Genomic DNA, 22,988 nt, shown 5'->3' with positions numbered 1-22,988 from the left:
GAAAAATAGGTCCCTCCACCCCCAGTGAGTGCTCTAACACAGTGGTTCTCAATCAGGGGTATGTGTACCTCTGGGGGTATGCAGAGATCTTCCAGGGGGTACATCAGCTCATCTAGATATTTGCCTAGTTTTACAACAGACTACAAAAAAAGCACTAGCAAAGCAAGTACAAACTAAAATGTCATACAGACAATGTCTTGTTTATACTTTTCTGTATACTATACACTGAAATGTAAGTATAATATTTATATTCCAATTGATTTATTTTACAATTATATGTTAAAAATGAGAAAGTAAGCCATTTTTCAGTAATCGTGTGCTGTGACACTTTTGTATTTTTATGTCTGATTTTGTAAACAAGTAGTTTTTAAGAGAGGTGAAACCTGGGGGTATGCAAGACAAATCAGACTCCTGAAAGGGTACAGTAGTCTGGAAAGGTTGAGAGCGACTGCTCTAACCACTGGGTATTCTTATATACGAATACCCAGCCAGCCTCCTGCTCTGGTCACCCGGGTTTGCTCGAGGCCTGATCTAGTATGAATGCTCTGGTAATGCCTATCAAATTGGGCCCTGCAGGCAAGATAGGTGGGGAATCCTAATTTGAGAATCCTGCTAGGCATAGGCACCCGGTAGGGCATTGAGCAGCTTGGTGGCATCAGGACTTAGGGAGTTTTGCGCACCTCCAATGGAGGAAATGTAGGTGCCTATAGAATTAGGCAACAGCTAACTGGGCTTTGGAGGATTTCGGTGAAGCACAAATGTTGGACTTTAGCAGTGGTATTTAAGTGCCTAAGTCCCTTTGTGGAACTAGCCGTAAGTACCTAAATCAGTTTTGAAAATGGGACTTTGACTCCTAAGCCACTTAGGCACTGTTGAAAATTTTACCAGTGACTACAGGATGGGGCTCTTCATGGGCTCAGTCCTACTTCCATTGCTCAGGTCATCTCTTTAAGCCTTTTCTGTAGTGCATTTCATCCTGTGTAATCATGTACTTGAGTGCAAAGTGAGTGTACAGAGCTACCAAATCAGAATGGTAGTGTCTTCCAACCACTTTGCACAGGTATAAAGCACTACATAAAATGCAAGGTGGAAGAGAATCAGGCCAATTGACATCAATGAATAAATAATGTAAACAGGACTTTGATCCACAATCTATAATCAGTCTGAGTTCACACTGAAAACTAATTTTTTGCATTTCTTTATTTTTCTATTTTACTAAGTAATTTAGATTCCTAGAATATGTAACAATTTTTTTATTTCTCTATTTTTAACAGGAACTTTCCAGGTTATTAAATTCTAACTAGGTCGTGAGGTTCTCATGGCAGGGTCCTTGTCTCCTTTTGTGTATGTTAAATGCCTTGCAAACTTGTCCAACAAACAATAACAATACATAAATGATACAGGTGTGTTAACTTAAGTTTTTGCATTTCCTTTCTTTGTTGTTTTCCTAAAGTACAGCCAGCCAGCAGATTTCTGTGGCAGTGAGAAATTATGCAGTTTTTATTTTATGTGACTCCATAGGTGTCAAACTGCGCCACTATATAGATGTGGAAAATTCTAGTTGCCCCAGCACAGAATGGCACAGTTATGTACTGCTACAACCAATGGCAAAATTTAAATTGAAAAGAAAATACACAATGGTGTCTTGTGCTTATAAAGCACAATAAAGATCAGTATGATTTCAATGGGAGTGTGGATGACTGAATACTCATATAATTAGATTTGGAAAGCTAAATTGATTAAATGTGCTCTTACAAATGCAATATTTTTTTCCTTCTATACAATATGGCTTTCTGGCACAAATTACTACAACGTCTTATACTGGGGGCAGACACTATTCTTGCAGCACTGATTAAAGATTTTCAGAGCACAGCTCTGCTGTAGAGAAAAATCACTGATGCTTTCCTTCCAATTTTCCTCCCTCAAGTTGAAGAAACAATGGCCTTGAGGCGCATGACTCTTAACTGCACTATGAAGATCTGTGAACTCACTGCTAATTACTGTATTTGCAATTCTTGACCATGCCAGCCATTCGGAGAAGTGAGTTACAGTCTTTGAGTACATTAATATCCCTGAGCTATCCCTCTAGCTTATATAGCCTCAACGAACTGTAGATGTAGTAAGTAACAGTACTCCCCCATTTATTACACAGTAGTATCTGATCCTCTAGTCCAATATAGCTGCTTGTGCTTCTTCTGGATTAACCTTTAGATTATTAAGAAAAATATATTGGAACTGAAAACAAAAATCATTCAGGTAATTGGGCTTAGTCCTATGTAGTTATATTTAGCATCATGCACTGTTAGACTTCCAACAGCAGCATGTTCTGTTAATGCAGTAGGTTTGCACCTCCAATTAAGTATAATGGGAGATAACCCTCTAATTCTCTGTTTGTTGCTCTGATCACAAGTTACTAGGCTGTTGGTGTTCTAGATGCAGTTTGTGCAATAAGTGACAGTTGTCTGTATGCTAAAGTTTACGCTAGATGGACTTCACAGTAGCCCTTCAGTTTAAATATCTCATCATTAATTTTTTTGACATTCATTTTTTCAGCACTGACCATAAAGAATTAATCTGATATTCATGTGGAAGTTACAGGTATTTCCATAGGATTTTAGGAGCTGACTGAAATTTTAGGATCCTTTAATGGATACTTACGCCAAGTTCAGTTTTGAACAGATCTCCTACCTCTTTCCAATTGACTGACTCAGCTCTGGCCTTGTAGAGGTATGTGTTCAACATATTTTGTAGGAAGTGTATACACCAAACTATAAATAGTAAGTTTCACTCACATAACACCTATCTACTATCTTAATATTTTATCTGTTATGTTTAGCCAGTAACCAGCCATAGATTTAGAAATAAGTCATTCATTTATGGGCCAGTCATGACATTTTTGCTGAGAATCAACAGTTACAAATATTTTTAGTATCTCTTGCAATGATAGAAGCAAGATACTTATCTTGCAAATGTGAGACAAAAAAAGGGATAAAAAGCCATCCTACATTTCTGACTAATGGCGATTCAGACTATACTAAAAGTGTGTAGATTAAACAAATTTCCAATGAAGCTATTAACAAAAAAGGAATCATAATTACATTAATAAGTCATATATCATTATCCTAATATAAAATATACTAAATATGAGACATTAATATTTGTAATAAAGCCTTCTACATATGCATTATGAACTGCAATTCTTTTAATATTAAATGTGAATCCATATTGGTTATTTGACATGGTAAAAATATTAACTTTTATAATAAGGATGCAAATCAGAGTTTGAGCACGAATTGTAGCTGTAAGAATCCACTCATAAGTGAGGACATAAGTGAGGATGGGGGGGGAGGGGAGAAGGGGAAGAACAGCAAGTGACGGGGGGAGAGTGGAAGAGGAGTGAATGGGTGGGGGGCCTTGGGAGCAGGGTCTCAGGGGCAGGGGCAGGGGCAGGGGTGGTTCTGGCACTCCTGCTGGAGTGTCCGGTTTTTAAATATTACAAAGTTGGCAACCCTAAAATCTCCTAAAATGTCTTCCCTATAAGTCTTTTCCCCAGGCCATAGGATGTTCTCTGTTACAAACCCAATTTCTTCCCCAGCACCATCCTTTTAGCTTTACTTTCCTGTAAATGATCCTGGACTGTGACAACCATCCATTCAACCGAGGAAGGAAAGATGTGACTTCCTCCAGAGCCTGTCAATATTATTCCTGAATTGGCCAGAGGTATCAGTGCAGAGCAATATGAAGTGCTCTCTCCTTATTAGGAGATAAGAACATTACCTCCATGGTATTCCCAGCAAATACTATAACAGTTTTAACATGAGCAGCTTGCTGTTTATCCATGTAAATGACTTTTCAAATGCAATCAGTTACAAAGGTAGACTAATTCCTGATGTGTTGGGTTTGGTCTCAGTTTCATGTTATATGTTGCATTGCAAATAATCATGGTCTGTTTCATATTCCAGTAAAGTTGCAATACAGCTTGCTTAAAATATATGCTGTTTGTGATAAAGATTGCAAAACAATGACTGTAAGTTCCTTTAGGTATTTTAAACTACCATGTAATTGTCTTTGAAATAATTACACACAGAATTATGCAAAATTAAATTAGGTGTTCAAATAATCTTGTGGCTTATGGTTAACCTATAGCAAAAAGGAAATAGTTTTACTTGAATTTAATGCCAAAGAAAATTTCAATTCAAGCCTCTCTGGTCTAGCAATAAATCCTTCATGCTTCAGCTCTGCCATGCAATATTTCTAAAGTTAAGGGCAGTGATGATCTGCCAAAATCTGAAGAACTGGTTCCTTCAGTCGCTCCGGGTCTTCTGCGGCGGGTCCTTCACTCGCTCCAGGTCTTTGGCGGCACTGAAGGACCCACTGCCGAAGTGCTGCTGAAGACCCGGAGCGAGTGAAGGACCCGCTGCCGAAGTGCCGCCGAACACCCGGAGCGCTGCAGGTGAGTAAAACGTAAAAAGGGATTCTTAGCCAGGGGAGCCTCCCCAGCTGGGAGCTCAGGCAGGCCGGACAGGATGCTCCTGCGGGCTGGATGTAGCCCGCAGGCTGAAGTTTGCCTACGCCTTTAACAACCGGTTCTAAACAGGCTTCAAAATTTAACCACTGGTTCGCGTGAACCATTGCGAACCGACTCCAGCTCACCACTAGTTCAGGGATGTTTTACGCAACCATACAAGATAGCAGGATCACAATAGTTTGGAGAGAGGCACCACTTTGACCGGCTGGATAGAAGACAAAATGTGAAGGAAGCTGAAATTTTAAAGCTCTTTCGTAATAAGATCTAGCGAGGAAGTTTAATAGATATGTGATTGCCTGCTCCAGCACTTCTGAAGTGTCCACTATACTCTTGGGTAAGGGGCAAGACAGGCGGGAAGTCAAAATACTGTCATTTTAATTCAATTACTTTGGCAAACATTAGCAGTTTTGGAATGTGAATTATTTTGAAGAAACATTGGAAGAGCTCTTGTGATCTGTAAACAAGTGGAGTGAGGAGTTTTTTATGAGCAAATAACTAAATAACCTTCCAGGCTGTTTTCATAAATCACTACGAGGCTCATTAGTGTAATTTTCTAGACTTCATCAAGGTGCAACTATGACAGCCACACAAATACACACAGTAATTTTACTAACAATAATGGTCTTGGCAAACAACTGAAGTCTGACTGGGCAGATATGATTTGGCTAGATAATTGGATTTTTTTATTCTAATTTAATTTTCCTAATTTAGCTCATTTTTAATTTTTCTTCATAAAACACATGAGCAATTGAGGAGTGAAAATGGACAGTTGCAACTTAAATGTAACAACAAAAGTTAGGCTCAGTGAATTTCTCTGTTATCAAAGCCAGGTAGACTAATAGCAGTCCTATCGCTATTCATAACTATTCATCGGGGTGAAATCCTGGCTCCGCTGAAGTCAGTAGCCAAACTCCCATTTCTTACTAGGACCAGGATTTCACTCTAGGTGTTTCTCCCAAAAGTAATTAGGCTGCAGAGCCCTTGGTTATACAGAAAGTCTAGTAGTAATATTCAAAGATGATGAGAGATTTTCCAGTTAAGACTTATCATGTCTTACTTGTTTGTAAGAAAAAAAAAGGCCAAAATCATTTGTAAATGTAACAATATTTTAGGCTCTGTGCAAGCTTTCTGTTCTGTATGCACCATGGCTCTTTTATAAGTTGTACCTCTGTCCTGGCTTTAAGGGGAGGACAAGCAATTTTGGGTGCCTCAATTTATGGGAACCCAATTTGAGATACTGTAAAGGGCCCAGCTTTTAACAGGGAAGTTCATTTTCTATGAAAAATCAGCACACTTTGGGGAATCTTAAGTTGAGCACGCAAAAATAGAACCATCCATGAGTCACTTTTGAAAGCCGTTGGCCTATGAGTGTAGGGCATAATCTAAAGCCCACTGAAGTCAATGCTTAGTTAGAATCAGGATCTTAATGATTATTTTCAAAATTGGCAATGTTAGATGTTTCTATTGCTTTACCTCACATCTTTATTTAGCTGCTAGTTATGTAAAGGAAATAAAATCCTAGTCACTCTGAGGTTGGCAGTTTCCCAATATCTGTATACAGGAAATGTCTTTATGTTATCCAGTGACACATAGCACATACACATGATTGATTGCTCTATTAATATTAATTTGCTTTAAACCCAAATGACTATAGAATTTACATGCTCATTTTGATTATTCAGATCAAAAAGTATTCTTAGAGTCCTGTATCTGTTGAGGAATGTGCAAGATGAATAGTCTTGTGATTTGTAACAAGATGGCTTACCCCTTTAAGAGCTAGAGGCCTGTGGTTAGCTACAAACCCTAGTTACTAAGTAGGTCCACCTGAGTAGGGATCAGCTGATTCTCCCACAAGGGCAGTAGAAAGTGGGGAGTGGTGTTGCCAACCCTCCAGGATTGGCCTGGAGTCTCCAGGAATTAAAGTTTAATCTTGAATTAAAGATTATGTCATGTGATGAAATCTCATCCAATTACATCCAATTAAAATTGGCAACCCTAGTGGGGAGGAACGTTCAGGGAGAAACAAGCAGAGGAAGCTGTGGCAGGAACAGTAGAAAAGCTGTGGTAAATAAGCGGCTCTTTCAAACTTGGGAGGAGCATGTAGGTCTGGAAGCCAGATCAAAAAGCCTGAGGATCATGGAGAGCTTACTCTGTGGGAGCAAGAAAAGACTCCGCTCAGGTAGGGTAGAGAGTGGCCTGCAAAGGCAGGGAAGAGCTGCAGAGAGCAGACTCAGAGGGAAAAATAGAAGTCCCAAGACTAGGGTTGCTAGGTGTCCAGTTTTTGACTGGAACGCCCAGTCAAAAAGGGACCCTGGTGGCTCTGGTCATCATAGGTGACTGGGCTATTAAAGTCCTGTTGGCGGCACAGCAGGGCTAAGGCAGGCTCCCTGAATGCCTTGGTTCCGCACAGCTCCCAGAAGTGGCTGCTGTAGTGGCACAAACTGCAACCAACGCATTTTCCAACCAGTAGCAGTTGTCGTGCTCCTAGATGCAGGGGTAGCTATAGTGGCTCCGCGTGCTGCCCCTGCCCCGAGCACCAACTATGCAGCTCCCATTGGCCTGGAACCACGGTGAATGTGAGCTGTGGGGGCAGCACTTGTGGGCGTGGGCATGGGCAGCACGCAGAGCCTCCTAGCCTCTCTACCTAGGAGCCAGAGGGACATGCCGGCCACTTCTGGGAGCCGCGCAGAGCCAGGGCTGGCAGGGATCCTACCTTAACCCTGCTGTGCCACTGACCAGAAGCCACCTGAGATATGCGCTGCATGGCCAGAGCCTGCACCCCAAACCTCTGCCCCAGGTTGGAACCCCCTCCTGCACCCTAACTCACTCGTGGAGCCTGCATGTGCACCCCCTCCCACACCCCAAACCCCTGACCCAGGCCTGAGCCCCCTCCTGCACCCCAAATCTCTCATCCCCAGCCCCACCCCACAGCCCACACCCCCAGCCAGAGCCACACCCCATCCTGCACCCCAACCCTCTGTCCCAGCCTAGAGCCCCCTCCTGCACCCTAAGCCCCTCATCACCAGTCCCACTGCAAAGCCTGCACTCCCAGCCAGAGCCTTCATACCCCCCTCATGCCCCAATCCCCTGACACAGGCTTGAGCCCCCTCTCCTGCACCCCAAATCCCTCATCCCCAGCCAGAGGCCACACCCCCTCCTGCATGCCAACCCATTGTCCCAGTCTGGAGCCTGCTCCTGCACCCTAAGCCCCTCATCTCCAGCCCCACTGCAGAGCCTGCACTCCCAGCCGGAGCCCTCCCCCCCGCATGCCCCAATCCCCTGCCCCAGCCCGGTGAAAGTGAGTGAAGGTGCGGGAGAGTGAGTGACAAAGGGAGGGGTGATGGAATGAGTGGGGGTGGGGCCTTGGAGAGGGGGCAAGGCAAGAGTGTGTGGTTTTGTGCGATTAGAAAGTTGGCAGCCATACCCAGAACTAACTTTTATTTTGTGTCTTATGTCAATAAACCAGGTTCAGGTAACCTACATTCAGTCTATCTCATTGTCCTTTTCCTGTATCCTTCAGGAGAAAAACACAAAAATCTGTACTAACCAAATGATTGTGTCATCCTGTGCAAACCTCTCTTTCTCATATCTGAAGGCCTCAAAGCTGTGTCACTCACTTCTCTTACTTTTCTCACTTCCTGTTGATTGTGCGAATAATTTTTCTTTGAGTTACCAAGAATCAGATGGAAGATCAGTATATCTGTGCCACTGCTTCTCTTTTGATCTCTCTTACTCCTTGCTTCCAGTGATGATATATTCAGAGGGAGGATGTAAATACACCTTCCCCATTTCTGGGTGGTATCAGCATGCCCATGTATTTCTTCTGCTGTGTTGTCAGGGTGCCAGATCTTTGACCAGCTATGGGCTGTATTGGCAGTTTCTCAGGAGACTAAGGTTTGAATAAGATGAAGTACATTATAGCTGCCCTCATTTTAATATGGAGGAGCAGTCAGCAAAGATCACAGGTCCCAGCATGTGATATCTCTGATCAAGACTGAGCATTGCATGCTGAGATGTGAGATAGGCTGTATCAGCTTCAGACTGAATCAGGAACTATATGATCTTGCTGTGAAAGCACAGAACAGGGATTCAGGAGACGAGGGTACTATGCCCAGCTCTGCCACAGATTTAACAATCATAGAAGATTAGGGTTGAAAGAGACCTCAGGAGGTCATCTAGTCCAACCCTCTGCTCAAAGCAGGCCCAACCACAACTAATCATCCCAACAAGGACTTTGTCAAGCTGGGCCTTAAAAACCTTTAAGGATGGTTACCACCTCCCTAGGTAACCCATTCCGGTGCTTCACCACCCTCCTAGTGAAATAGTGTTTCCTAATATCCAGCTTACACCTCCCACACTGCAACTTGAGACCATTACTCCTTGTTCTGTCATCTGTCACCACTAAGACCAGCGTAGCTCCATCCTCTTTAGAATCCCCCCCACCACCACTTTCAGGTAGTTGAAGGCTGCTATCAAATACCTCTTACTCTTCTCTTCTGCAGACTAAATAAGTCCAGTTCCCTCAGCATCTCCTCATAAGTCATGTGCCTCAGCCCCCGAATCATCTTTGTTGCCCTCTGTTGGACTCTCCTCAATTTGTCCACTTCCTTTCTGGAGTGAGGAGCCCAAAACTGGACACAATACTCCAGATGTGGCCTCACCAGTACTGAATAGAGGGTCTAATAATTTCCCTCGATCTGCTAGTAATGCACCTACTAATGCGGCCCAATATGCCATTAGCCTTCTTGGCAACAAGGGCACACTGCTGACTCATATCCAGCTTCTCGTCCACTGTCATCCCCAGGTCCTCTTCTGCAGAACTGCTGCTTATCCAGTTGGTCCCCAGCCTGTAGCAGTGCATGGGAGTCTTCTGTCCTAAGTGTAGGACTTTGCATTTGTCCTTGTTGAACCTCAGATTTCTTTTGGCCAAATCCTCTGAGCCTGTGGGTGTCACTTGGGTAGCACATTCAAAAGTTGCCACCGAGTTTGCATGCCTCAACTTTTGGATGATCAGCTTGAGATGCTTACATCCTGATTTTCAGAGGTGCTGAGCACCTTCAGCTACCATTTATTTTATGTGCAGTAGAAGGTGCTTACCACGTCTAAAAATCAAGCCCTGCCTGTCTCAGGCTGGGCCTCTAAATACAGCGGCAACAAAACGGTGGTAACTGTTAAAAATGTTGACTTTAATCTCCCTGTGCATCAGTTTTCTCATCTGTACGATGATGATATACATTTTCCCCAGAAGGGTGTTAGGAGACAGAATGATATTTCAAATATAAATGAAGTTAAAGTTCTTGGATGGATGGTGACACAGAAGCAGGTTTTTTTTTTATCATTATAAAATTCGGTGGTTGTAGCTGTTGACAAATCTTGTGTTGAGGCTAAGGCAGATGTCTGGATTTTTTTCATTGGACAACCAACACAACTTTACTTCACTGCCAAAGATATAGAAAGGATGTGGGAGAGGGGAGATACAAGGCATAGACACAAGGCATCCATTCTAACAGATTTAAAGTGACTAACAAAATCACAGCAAAACAACAGTTTAATGAATTGATCTCAAAAATATGTCAGCAGAAAAAAGAATTCAAGTGCATTTTAATAAAGCACATCTTTAAAATACTACATACCATATCACAAATAATTCACGCACACAATTTATCCATAAACAAACAAACAAACAGCTTTATTGTATTTTTATAGCAGTATTTTTAAACAAAGGCAAAAAAAAAACCCCAACGATTCTGGCACTTAAGCAGATGGAATGAGCTCGGTTAGCAACAGACATTCAAAGCTCCTCAAAGGAGAATAGAATTATGCTGTTTATTATATTTCTCATAAAATGAAGTAAAAGTACTCCAGAGTGACTACCTAACAGAACAGCTGTTTGAGCTGATAAACTGGGTCAGCTGTTTAATATTCAAATCTAAACAGTCCAGGAAGTTAGGTATGTTCTTCCTGAAGGGTTTTATTACCTGAGGCTCTTGAAATGCAGTAGTTACAATAACAGAATACAAACAGATATTGTTTTACAGAACTAGAAAACAAAATCAGTACATTCCCTCCTCTTCCATCTGGGTTACCATCTTAGTGCCACAGTGACTGGGTATGGAGTCTTCCTTGCTCCCAGATGTTTTCTTCAGAATTTTCTGCTGAGAACCTTGGGTGGCCTGCTCCAGCACTGCCTCATTCTCTTTCCCTAAATACTTGTACAAGGAAAAGGAGAAGTCAGCTTCCAGTTTGCCAAAGACAAAATAATGCCCTCTGCCCCTTCTCACGAGCTCCTTACCTTGTTAGCACACTATATTAAACATGGTTTTGTTTAATAACTGAAACATTACTGTTGTACCTGTTGATTGTAGCTGAAAACAAAAAGATGAACTGTCAAGTTGACAAAGCACTGACACATTAATTACCAAAATGTCTTTCAAGTGGTCTAACCAGTCAAGACAAGGAAGATGGAGGGTTTGTGCTTTTTAAAATTAGGTTATATCTAATTACTTTTAATTTTTTATTTGGATTGTTATGAAGCCTGAGCTTAATGAGGTGATAACAGTGAGATTTCTGTGGGGAGGGGCAGGGGAAAAACTACTCTTGAATCTCATTTCACATTTGGGGACAATGTATACCTTCAAATCAGTGGCACTGCTATGGGTACCCGCATGGCCCCACAGTATGCCAACATTTTTATGGCTGATTTAGAACAACGCTTCCTCAGCTCTCGTCCCCTAATGCCCCTACTCTACTTGTGCTACACTGATGACATCTTCATCATCTGGACCCATGGAAAAGAAGCCCTTGAGGAATTCCACCATGGTTTCAACAATTTCCATCCCACCATCAACCTCAGCTTGGACCAGTCCACACAAGAGATCCACTTCCTGGACACTACGGTGCTAATAAGCGATGGTCACATAACCACCACCCTATATCGGAAACCTACTGACCGCTGTCCCTACCTACATGCCTCCAGCTTTCATCCAGACCACACCACACGATCCATTGTCTACAGCCAAGCTCTACGATACAACCGCATTTGCTCCAACCCCTCAGACAGAGACAAACACCTACAAGATCTCTATCAAGCATTCTTACAACTACAATTCCCACCTGCTGAAGTGAAGAAACAAATTGACAGAGCCAGAAGAGTACCCAGAAGTCACCTACTACAGGACATGCCCAACAAAGAAAATAACAGAACGCCAGTAGCCATCACCTTCAACCCCCAACTAAAACCTCTCCAACACATTATCAAGGATCTACAACCTATCCTGAAGGACGACCTATCACTCTCACAGATCTTGGGAGACAGGCCAGTCCTTGCTTACAGACAGCCTCCCAACCTGAAGCAAATACTCACTAGCAACCACACAACACACAACAGAACCACTAACCCAGGAACCTATCCTTGCAACAAAGCCCGTTGCCAACTCTGTCCACATATCTATTCAGGGGACACCATCATAGGGCCTAATCACATCAGCCACACTATCAGAGGCTCGTTCACCTGTACATCTACCAATGTGATATATGCCATCATGTGCCAGCAATGCCCCTCTGCCATGTACGTTGGCCAAACTGGACAGTCTCTACGTAAAAGAATCAATGGACACAAATCAGACGACAAGAATTATAACATTCAAAAACCAGTCTGAGAACACTTCAATCTCTCTGGTCACTCGATTACAGACCTAAAAGTGGCAATTCTTCAACAAAAAAACTTCAAAAACAGACTCCAATGAGAGACTGCTGAATTGGAATTAATTTGCAAATTGGACACCATTAACTTAGGCTTGAATAAAGACTGGGAGTGGATGGGTCATTACACAAAGTAAAATTATTTCCCCATGTTTATTCCCTCCCCCCCTCCCCCGCTGTTCGTCAGATGTTCTTGTCAACTGCTGGACATGGCCCACCTTGACTATCACTACAAAAGGTTTCCCTCCCACCCCCCGCTGTTCTGCTGGTAATAGCTCACCTTACCTGATCACTCTCATTACAGTGTGTATGGCAACACCCATTGTTTCATGTTCTCATGTGTATATAAATCTTCCCATTGTATTTTCCACTGAATGCATCCGATGAAGTGAGCTGTAGCTCACAAAAGCTTATGCTCAAATAAATTTGTTAGTCTCTAAGGTGCCACAAGTCCTCCTTTTCTTTTTTCTTCAATCTCTGTTTCTAAGGGCCATATTTTAAAAGATATTTAGGTGCACCTGGGTGCCTAACTCCCATTTGAAAATCCTTCTTGGCATCTGCTTCCTTAGATGCCTTAGTATCTTTCAGAATCTGGCCCTAAGTCATCATAAAGTCTGTTCTTTTAGAAGTGGTGAGTGCCCACAGCTCAAGTTGAAGGCCATAGGAGACATGAACAATACTCGGCACCTTTGAAAATCAGGCCTATAGTGTATGGACACCACTAGTACATTGTAATTCTACACAAAGGGAGAGTTTCTTTTTGTCAGAATTGGAATCTAGAACTCTGCATATTGTTGCCAAAGTTCTTATCTCAGTACAACACCATTTTATAAGTTTTACTTAAAAAATTAATGACGTTAATTAAAATGCATCTCTTTAATCAAAACATAGCTAATTGGTACTTATATATCCAGTGTGCCCTATGAACGTCCAAATGTGCTAGACGGTAATTTGGAACCCAGTGGAGGAAGAGTAGTGTGGTAGAATTGCTAGATGTAAGCATACATTACAGTACATAGTATACACTGATTTTGGAACCTGGTCTAAATGTGTACTGACAAACTCGCCTTTCCTACTAAGATTTGGCACCCAAACTTTGAGAACCACCTTGTGAGCGGACCTCTTTCTGCTTATGAATTTCTGACAATGTACGCACTCATAAACTAAGCGACCTTTAACACAGACATGGCATTTTCTACTCTGGATCTGAATAGAGGGTGCAGATTTAAAACAGAACAAAAAACAAAACAAAATCCTGTCAACACTACAGGTTGCTAGCTGTCACGGTTGGCCCTCTCATGCTGCCTGTAATAAGCCTGCTTCTCTACCAAAGCTCTTACTGATCTGATCTGCTGGAATAGTCCTTTAAGGCTTTATAAGGGAAGTAAACTTGTCAAAAGCCACTCAGCTAGCAAGGAATGTTGTAAAAGGTGATGTCATTCTATTTCAGCTGGTAAGAGCACAAACTGTTTTGGAGGGAGACAGAGTACAATAGCCTCTAGTCCATAGTGTTGACCAGGGCAATACAAGACACCAAGATTCATCATCTACAATTAGCGAGTGTATGACAGCCTATTCCCTGATCCGGGTTTGGTGACCTGGCGGTAAGAACACCTGTCCGCACTAGCACTCCCACTATTCCTACACTGGCTAGAGGTAGACCAATGGTGGGAACCCCTCTTAAAATGCCTGATGCAAATGCAACTAAAACTTTACACTTCATTAAAGATCCAGCAAAGAGGTTTAACAAAGAAACTGTCCCAGAGTCAATGGGAGTTAACTGGATTGTTGGGAGTAAGGCTACTTATTGAAGTTTTACCTGTGCTGATAGCTTCCAGAACATACTCTTGTGTCCCAACCAAACCGAAGGCTATGCTAACCTACAGTCTCTAAGCATAAATAAAGCAAAATGTCATGTACATACCTATACCCTCAGAAGTGACATGCCAGTAAATGGGCATATTTCCTAAATCTGTTGGGACAGGAGTTACAAATAGAACATAATGATACTACTTTTACTATTCCAAGTAGTTGACATTAAAGCAGTAAGGGAAAGACAACTGTAAAAAAACAAAACAACAACAACAAAAATAGATTTCCTGGTACCTTATTATCCGGCTGAAATACCTACTCATTTTTCTAAAACACAACTGTGCATGCTCAGTAAATGACAAAATTATCTGTTGAGCAAATTCCTCTAAAAGCCGCAATTTTTCAAAGGTGAATATTCTTGGGATCAGTTTTAACATAGTTATCACCACTGTAATCCAAGGATTTAATTTATAATTGATGCTAATGGCCAGTTGCTTAGTTATAAATGGCTTTTTTTTTCCCCCCTCTCCCCATTAAATGACTTTTCTCTATGTCCCAAAGTTAATTGGCATGCAGGCTATGGTTAGGTGGTTTTAAAACAATCATGTTCAATATTTACCGCTTAATTATACTAATGAAATGTTACTGTTTTTTCCTGAGTTTTGGGAACGAATTTAGTCATTGAGGCCAGTTTTTGTTTCTTCCGGCTCTCAAATTGCATAATGTTGCTGACGGTGGTCGCTTGTCAGTAGAACAGCTGATCACAGTGTTTTCAGAGGTCTGTGACTTATGGCTGTAAAGGTGGACCCACATTTTATTTCAGTGATGCTACTGCTTCGTTTGAAGCAGTTTATGGTTTGATGACACTATTTTTGTGACGCTCGTCCGAAAAGGGAAAAGTTAACAAAAAAAAAGTTTTCTGTGGGTGGTGAACAACAAAGGTCTGCTTAATTGCATCAGATAAAATTTTGGCCAGTATATAAATCAGGTGGACAGATAAAATGAGCCTGCTGACATTAACGTGTAGTATAACATAAGTTACTCATGTCCGTCAATAATTAAAGTTACAGAAGAGTTAACATTTTAACCCTGGTTTCATGCAATCAGGTTCATTTGATCTAACGTAGTCCTAGCACAGCCATCACAGGGGTATCTGTGCACATCTTTTCCAAAGCATTCACTTTTCAGGCTGACAGTTTTCATAATGGACTAGATCCTCAGACCTGTTCTAGGTACCTTGTGCTATGCTGGCTTAGCTAGTTGGATACGTTACCACAGTGAAGGACAATCAGAGAGTGGTATGAAAGTCTTCTGACTGCCAAGAGTGAACAGGATTGCTTGGTAAACTGGACTGATTCAAACAACATGTGTTGTAATAGATGTGTAACTTTGCATTTCATATAGGAACGAGGAATGCAGACCAAACCTATAGAATGAAGGACTGTACCCTGGCAGTGATTCTGAAAAGGATTTAGGGGTCATAATGGACAAGAAACTCAACATGAGCTCCAGAATGGTGCTGTGGCAGAAAGTACTAATGCAATCCTTGAATGTATGAACAGAGGTGTAATGAGTAGGAGGAAGGATTTTTACTTTTTTATACAGCATTGGTGAGATCAGTATTAGAATAGCGTGTACAGTTCTGGCGTCCAGTTTTTAAAAGGATGTTGAAGAACTGGAGGAGGTACAGAAAAAAAGCCACAAAAATGACTCAAGGGCTGGAAAAAATGCCTTTCAGTGAGTGACTTAAAGACCTCAATCTGTTTAGGTAATCAGAAAGAAGACTGAGAGGTGACTTGATTACAGTGTGTCAGGACCTTCACAGGGAGAAAATACTGGGTATTAAAGGGCTCTTTAATCCAGCAGAGAAAGGTGTTACAAGAACAAATGGGTGAAAGCTAAAGCCAGACAAATTCAAATTAGAAATTAGGGTCATATTTTTGATAGTGAGGGTGATTAACCATTGGAACAAATTACCAAGGGACTTGGTAGATTCTCCATCACTTGATGTTTTCAGATAAAGACTCTATGCTTTTCTAGAAGATATGCATTTGTCTAACAAGTTATTGGGTTCAATACAGGGATAACTGGATGAATTTCAATAGCCTGTTATATATAGGATATCAGACTACATGTTCTGATGATCCCTTCTGGTCTTAAACTCTATGAGTCTATTAATCTAATAAAAAAAAAAACACAAAAGACCATACTTTCTGACTTCAACACATTAGTGGTAATCTATACTGCATCCTGCTGGCGGCAACATGTGGGATATGTGTAGCTACATGTGGCAGTGAAAGGCTCTGGCATGGGGGGGAGGAGGTAGCAGAGAAAGTCTAAGGCAGTAGGAAACTGCCAGAGCCATATCCCGCTGCCTGCCCTTGCCAGAGCCTTTCCCCGCTGCTGGGACCCTTCCCTGTAGCAGGGAAAGACTCCTGCAGCAGGACACGACTCCTGCAGCAGGACACTACATGCTAAAAATAGTAGTGTAGAGGAGGAAGGCATTGCTTGGGTGTGTAGAAAGCCATGCAGAGCACATACCCTAAGGGTTCAGATGTATCTTTAGTCATCTAAGCAGTGCCTCACTGTATATACTGCTATTTATGCACATGCTATGGGTGTGTGTGCAGTGTACGTACTCTACATGCTGCCATTAAGGAGTGTACAATGTAGACATACTTTAAGAGGCAGATTGTATCTGGTCCTTCATAAGTGCCTAAGGTTTGAGGGATGCAAAAAACCTCCTACATTATGGCTCAGATAATTTCCTCCCCCCTCAAATTTCTGTGCATGTGGGTTCCATCCTTCCCACATGAAAGGCAGTCTCACCCACCTCCACCCTTCTTCTGGACCCACATAAGCTAAATCCTTGCAGGAGAGTGTATGGAGGTAGGATATGCCATGGAAGAAATGGGAAAGGCTCAGTAACCGCAGTAGCCTTGGAAATCCTTGGTAGTCCACAATTCCCTGGAGATCCACAAGGATTAAGGATGCATCCTAGGACCTTCTCTGTTAGAGGTAAGCCCTGCGACAGGTTGATCTAGTAGAGATACCTGTGAAGGGATCCTCATAGAGATTTCCACCCCCAGAATGCCTTCCTGTGGGTTTTACCACATGTAGGATTAATTTGGCCTTATTATTCTTACCGAGTCTCCCTGAGGCAGTGAAGAAGGTGGGACTGTTCCTGTCATGCATCTATAAGGATGAATGAGATCTGGCTAAGTTAACATTGCTGGTAGAGAATAGTAGTTTTAATTTTGCTTTTCTATTGTTTTGTGATTTTTACCTGGGAAACTTTAACACTGGATCAATTTTGTTTTGTATTTAATCTAAACACCCAGAGTCGGTTAGAAGGGGATAGTTATCCTAAAATAGAAAATGGGAATTGTGTAGCATTGTGCCTACAATATATTACATAGCTCCTTGATAAATTAGTTCAAGAAATTGTTGAATATAGAAGCACTGTTTACTTGGTAACCTGCCAGTTACTTTACAGAAAATAGACCTCAAAAGCTCATTTTTGCCAAGAGCTTGCTCTCTCATTCTACTCTAGCAATTGTACATTGGTTCTTTTTCTATTAAATTTAGTTTAAGGTTGAGAAAACAGCATACCTGTTCCTAGCAATCCTCTGGCTGGACGGAGGTTATTCAGAAAGCTCATTTTGTAGTCAATGTGAAGGATCTATTCTCCCCACCTGTGCACCAGTGAATGCTCCTGGAGTTAACTACAATTGGTTGTGTAATCACAACAGACTGCAGCCTCTTTTGAATGAACTAGTTAAACCTAATGCAGCTGCATACAATTATGGTCATTATCTATCATTTATACAGTGTGCATGACACTCTACAGATGGATTAAAGACTTGGCTCTTGCCCTGAAGAGCAATATTGAGCCCTTTCAGCCTAAAATGAAAACAAGCCCTCAGTAAGCAAAACTCCATCATCTAGCATATGGATTTTGTGTGCAGATGGCTTGCAGGATCATATCTGAAGATAGAAAGGACATTTTTATTCTGCAGGCCTTACTCACATGGAGTGCATTCAATGAGATTCCTCATATGACTAAAAGCTATTTAATAAGAAAGGTAGAATTTGGCCTTTCATTGGCAGGGCTCACAGGCTGGGCAAAGGGACTAGGTAAATAGCACAGATAGTTTTTCATTTGATCACAAGAGCAGGGTGTGAGTGTGGAAAATATGAAAATGAGTATCTGTAAGCAGAAATATCAAATATGGATGTTAAAAAAATATCTGATTTACCTAGATTTTTCTCTTTTCTTCCACAAGAAGAAATGAAGTTTATAGCCATCTCCTCACACAGCATTTCTGAGATTTCCCATTTTATTGCCTTCAGGGCTTGAGGAGTCTTTGTGTTAAGAATCCACCTGATAATAATGTTTCACTGGGAATATAATAATTCTCTATTGCTACAGGCAATTGGCATGGAAACTTCAAAGTCAACTAAAAAAGTCTCTTTTTTTTATTAGTTGGAATTTGTTTCCAGTTCTTTTTTTCATTCTATGCATCTGACTTGCTGCAGCAACTAAAATACCTATGTGTGTGCTGCTTCTGATAAAATGTTATTCAGGGTCTTTGCTCAACTTACCGATCACATTCCCTGCAAGAAGGCCTCTTTATACTAGTAAATTTAGTGCTCGGTTTTCAGCAATAGTGCAGTGGTAGCAAAGATGAAAGCCGTAGGGTAGACGGGGCTTAGACATTTTTTCCACTCTGTCACGCATACTTGCTGAGAGCAATGAGAGAAACCTAATAACTTTCACCAGAGGTTCAATAGGTCATCTACATGATTTGTCTGGTCTTCATCAACATGAGCTATGTTTTGTGGGAAGCCTGATTTTGGAAAGTGACTTTGCCTTTCTTGCTCCCTTTCCTGATAAAGACAAGATAAACCCATTGATTTGACCTACTGGTATTTGGTCTCTGATGGAGGTTACTGGATGCACTATTCATATAAAATGTATGCTAGCTGATCCATGGACACTAGAAACTGTGAGCTCACCAGTTACTAGCAAATAGGCTATTTTTCCAATGTGTGTCCTATCTATGGTACTTATAGTACTTACTCATAGTAGCTGAGTTTCTCACAATCTTTAATGTACTTATCCTTGCAACATCTCTGTGATGTCCCTTGTTACAGATGGGGAACAGAGGCACAAACAGGTTAAAGCACACATCTTCAAAAGTATTTAGGCACCTAACTCCCTTTGAAATCAGGCTGACTTGGCCAAGGTCACACAGGAAGTCTTGGGCAGAGCAGGGAATTGAACCTGGGTCTCCCATGTACTAGAGTAATGTTTTGACTACCCGGCCAATACTTACTTTTATCATCAAAAGAACCAGAAAAACACAAGAAACCCAACAACTGAGTCATTAGCAGTATTGAGAGTTAACAAAAGCCATCTGGGCAGCTATGTGTCCAATCCTTCTGCAGTTGTAACAGTGCCATATTGTTAGCCCTAGAGAGGAAAGATTGGAAGGAAAACAGCCTCTCTATAAAAACAAAAGGAGTACTTGTGGCACCTTAGAGACTAGCCAATTTATTTGAGCATAAGCTTTCGTGAGCTACAGCTCACTTCATCGGATGCATAAAAGTGGAAAATGCAGTTAGGATCTTTTTATACATACAGATCATGAAAAAATGGGTGATTATCACTTCAAAAGGTTTTCTCTCCCCCCACCCCACTCTCCTGCTGGTAATAGCTTATCGAAAGTGATCACTCTCCTTACAACGTGTATGATAATCAAGGTGGGCCATTTCCAGCACAAATCCAGGTTCTCTCTCCCCCCACCCCACTCTCCTGCTGGTAATAGCTTATCTAAAGTGATCATTCTCCTTACAGCGTGTATGATAATCAAGGTGGGCCATTTCCAGCACAAATCCAGGGTTTAACAAGAACGTCTGAGGAAAAGGGGGGGGGGGAAGGAGAGCGGGTAGGAAAAAACAAGGGGAAATAGGTTACCTTGCGTAATGACTTAACCACTCCCATGATCTGTGTGTATAAAAACATCCTCACTGCATTTTCCACTTTTATGCATCCGATGAAGGGAGCTGTAGCTCACGAAAGCTTATGTTCAAATAAATTGGTTAGTCTCTAAGGTACCACAAGTACTCCTTTTCTTTTTGCGAATACAGACTAACACGGCTGCTACTCTGAAGACTCTCTATAGCAAAAAAAAAAAAAAAGGTGGGGGGGCATAGATGAAAATCAGAGTTTAAGGGAACCTACAAGTAAACAACAAAAGTGAAGGTGGGTGAGTAAGGAAACAGCCTGTTAAGGGCCATGGTGAGGCAATAATATTAATCAGGGCCTGCCCATAAACCTTGAGAAAACTAACCCACTATTATCACATTATCTTCACCTTCAAAATCAAATTAGTGGCTCTATCCCTAATTTCCCTCCTGCTTATTCACACTGGTTTCAAAGACGTTTATTAATCCTCACACTTCTTAAGATTTATTTTCATGAAACTGCACAGGCCATGTAACCCCATGCAAATACTTCAGCTCACTCTGTTTTCTGTACTGGCTGAATACCCTCCTTCCCAAACATACACACAATTTTTTCTCCATGGCCTATTTAACTATCTGAAATTATACCCTCTAAACCCCTTACAAGGTAAAAAGAAAGCATCTTAATGCTGACCCTGTGTTTCAGCTCGTTCCTCATAATATCCTGCTTTTGGATTACTAAAATCTTGTATGTGTCAGGGCCATAAGAAAAGGACTGCTTGTACCCCAACTTCCTAGGGGTCTCTAAGCCCATGCAAAGTTTGCAACTCATGGACCAATCTTATCTCCTTTGGTAGCATAAACTGGCAAAGAGGAAATGACTAACTTTTGAACCCTCCCTTCTCCTTCCAGTCCCACTGGAAGGAGCAGGAGCTCTTAGCCTGATTCCCCCACCCCACTGTTGGCATCTCAGGGCCCTGTTTTTGCCTGACAGGGAACAGGATATCATAAGTTGGAAAATTAGCTCTGGGTAAAATATGAAACATGTCCTTGAACCTAAATAAAGAAAGATAATATTAACAACAACAATACTTTGAATGTATATAGCAGTTGTGTCAAGGTTCCTTCCCTACTCTGAACTCTAGGGTACAGGTGTGGGGACCTGCATGAAAAACCCCCTAAGCTTATTTTTACCAGCTTAGGTTAAACTTTTCCAAGGTACAAACTATTTTACCTTTTGCCCTTGGACTTTTTTTGCTGCCACCATCAAGTGTCTAACAAATGTATAATAGGGAAAGAGCCCGCTTGGAAACGTCTTTCCCCCCAAAATCCTCTGTAAACCCTACACCCTCTTTCCTGGGGAAGGCTTGATAAAAATCCTCACCAATTTGCATAGGTGAACACAGACCCAAACCTTTGGATCTTAAGAACAATGAAAAAGCAATCAGGTTCTTAAAAGAAGAATTTTAATTGAAGAAAAAAAGTAAAAGAATCACCTCTGTAAAATCAGGATGGTAAATACCTTATAGGGTAATCAGATTCAAAACACAGAGAATCCCTCTAGGCAAAACCTTAAGTTATAAAAAGACATAAAAACAGGAATATACATTCCATTCAGCACAGCTTATTTTATCAGCCATTTAAACAAAACAGAATCTAATGCATATCTAGCTAAATTATTTACTAAGTTCTAAGACTCCATTTCTTTTCTATTCCCGGCAAAAGCCTCACACAGACAGAGAGAACCTTTGTTTTTTCCCCCCTAGCTTTGAAAGTATCTTGTCTCCTCATTGGTCATTTTGGTCAGGTGCCAGCGAGGTTATCCTAGCTTCTTAACCCTTTACAGGTGAAAGGGTTTTTCCTCTGGCCAGGAGGGATTTTAAAGGTGTTTACCCTTCCCTTTATATTTATGACAAGCTGTGACTCATCAGGGCTAGGATTGTGTTTTAATGTACATTTGTGGAGCATTCATCAAAACTGGTCTCCAAACCTGATTGGCACCTCAAAGTGCTATTATAATAATACATCCCTAAATGGAGGCATGTGGTGTTTCCACTTCCAGCCTCCTTCTGGGTCTCTGCCAGAGAAAAGCAGTTTAATCTGCAGCTCAAGCTGCCTATGAACATACTAATGAACCCTGAGCAGGGAACATGCTGAATCAGCCCATCCATCAGGCACCCAAGTCTTGTCTCCTCCTCTGCTATATTGAAGCAGTGCTGGCTGACTCTGAGACAACAGGGGAATGGCTCATGCAACCCTGCTGTGAAAACTTTCCACCAGTGAGGGCTTCATGCCCCACATTAGGCTGGTGGAAACTTTACCTAGAGATTCATAATGTCCCTGTGTGGTAAATACAGCTATTGTAAAATAGGTTTTATACAAGTAAACAGGATCAGAATACACTAGGCAAAATGATTGCTTCAGTTATGTGCTGGGAGAAGAGGACTCTCAGGGTCTCCAGCACTCTCCCTTCCTCCTGTTAAAATTCTGCCAACAAACAGAAGAAAAACTTTGGATGATTTTCCTGCCTTTGATGGAGGTCACCTCACCTCTGGGCTCAACTAAATCATCCCTGCCAGAGATGACCTCTCTCTGGCACTTAGAAAACTGCTTTTGAAGAACAAAAGCATTGCCTTTGGAATGAACCACATCAAAGAGCAGGTGTTTTCAGAATCTTCCCCAGGGACAATTTCCCCCCTTCTCCTATACAGGTCTTCTTCACCCCCTCCTCCAAGCCACCACACTTCAAATTACATGGGCTGTAGACTTTGCATAGAAACACAGACACAACAGTAGCTAGCTTGTCTTTCAAGAGGGTATCAACGGTTCTTCACCAGAGGCTTTTCTCTTTCCCTTACTACTTTTGTCAGGATTGTGGGTTGTAATTCATCTGGGTCTGGTGCTTTGTCAACTTTTAATCATTCTAATTGCCTAATTATCTGCTCTAATGCAATGATAAAGCCTTTAACATTTTGTT

Source organism: Eretmochelys imbricata, chromosome 3, assembly GCF_965152235.1.
Source record: "Eretmochelys imbricata isolate rEreImb1 chromosome 3, rEreImb1.hap1, whole genome shotgun sequence".
NCBI lineage: Eukaryota > Metazoa > Chordata > Testudines > Cheloniidae > Eretmochelys > Eretmochelys imbricata.
This window is presented reverse-complemented; position numbering follows the sequence as displayed.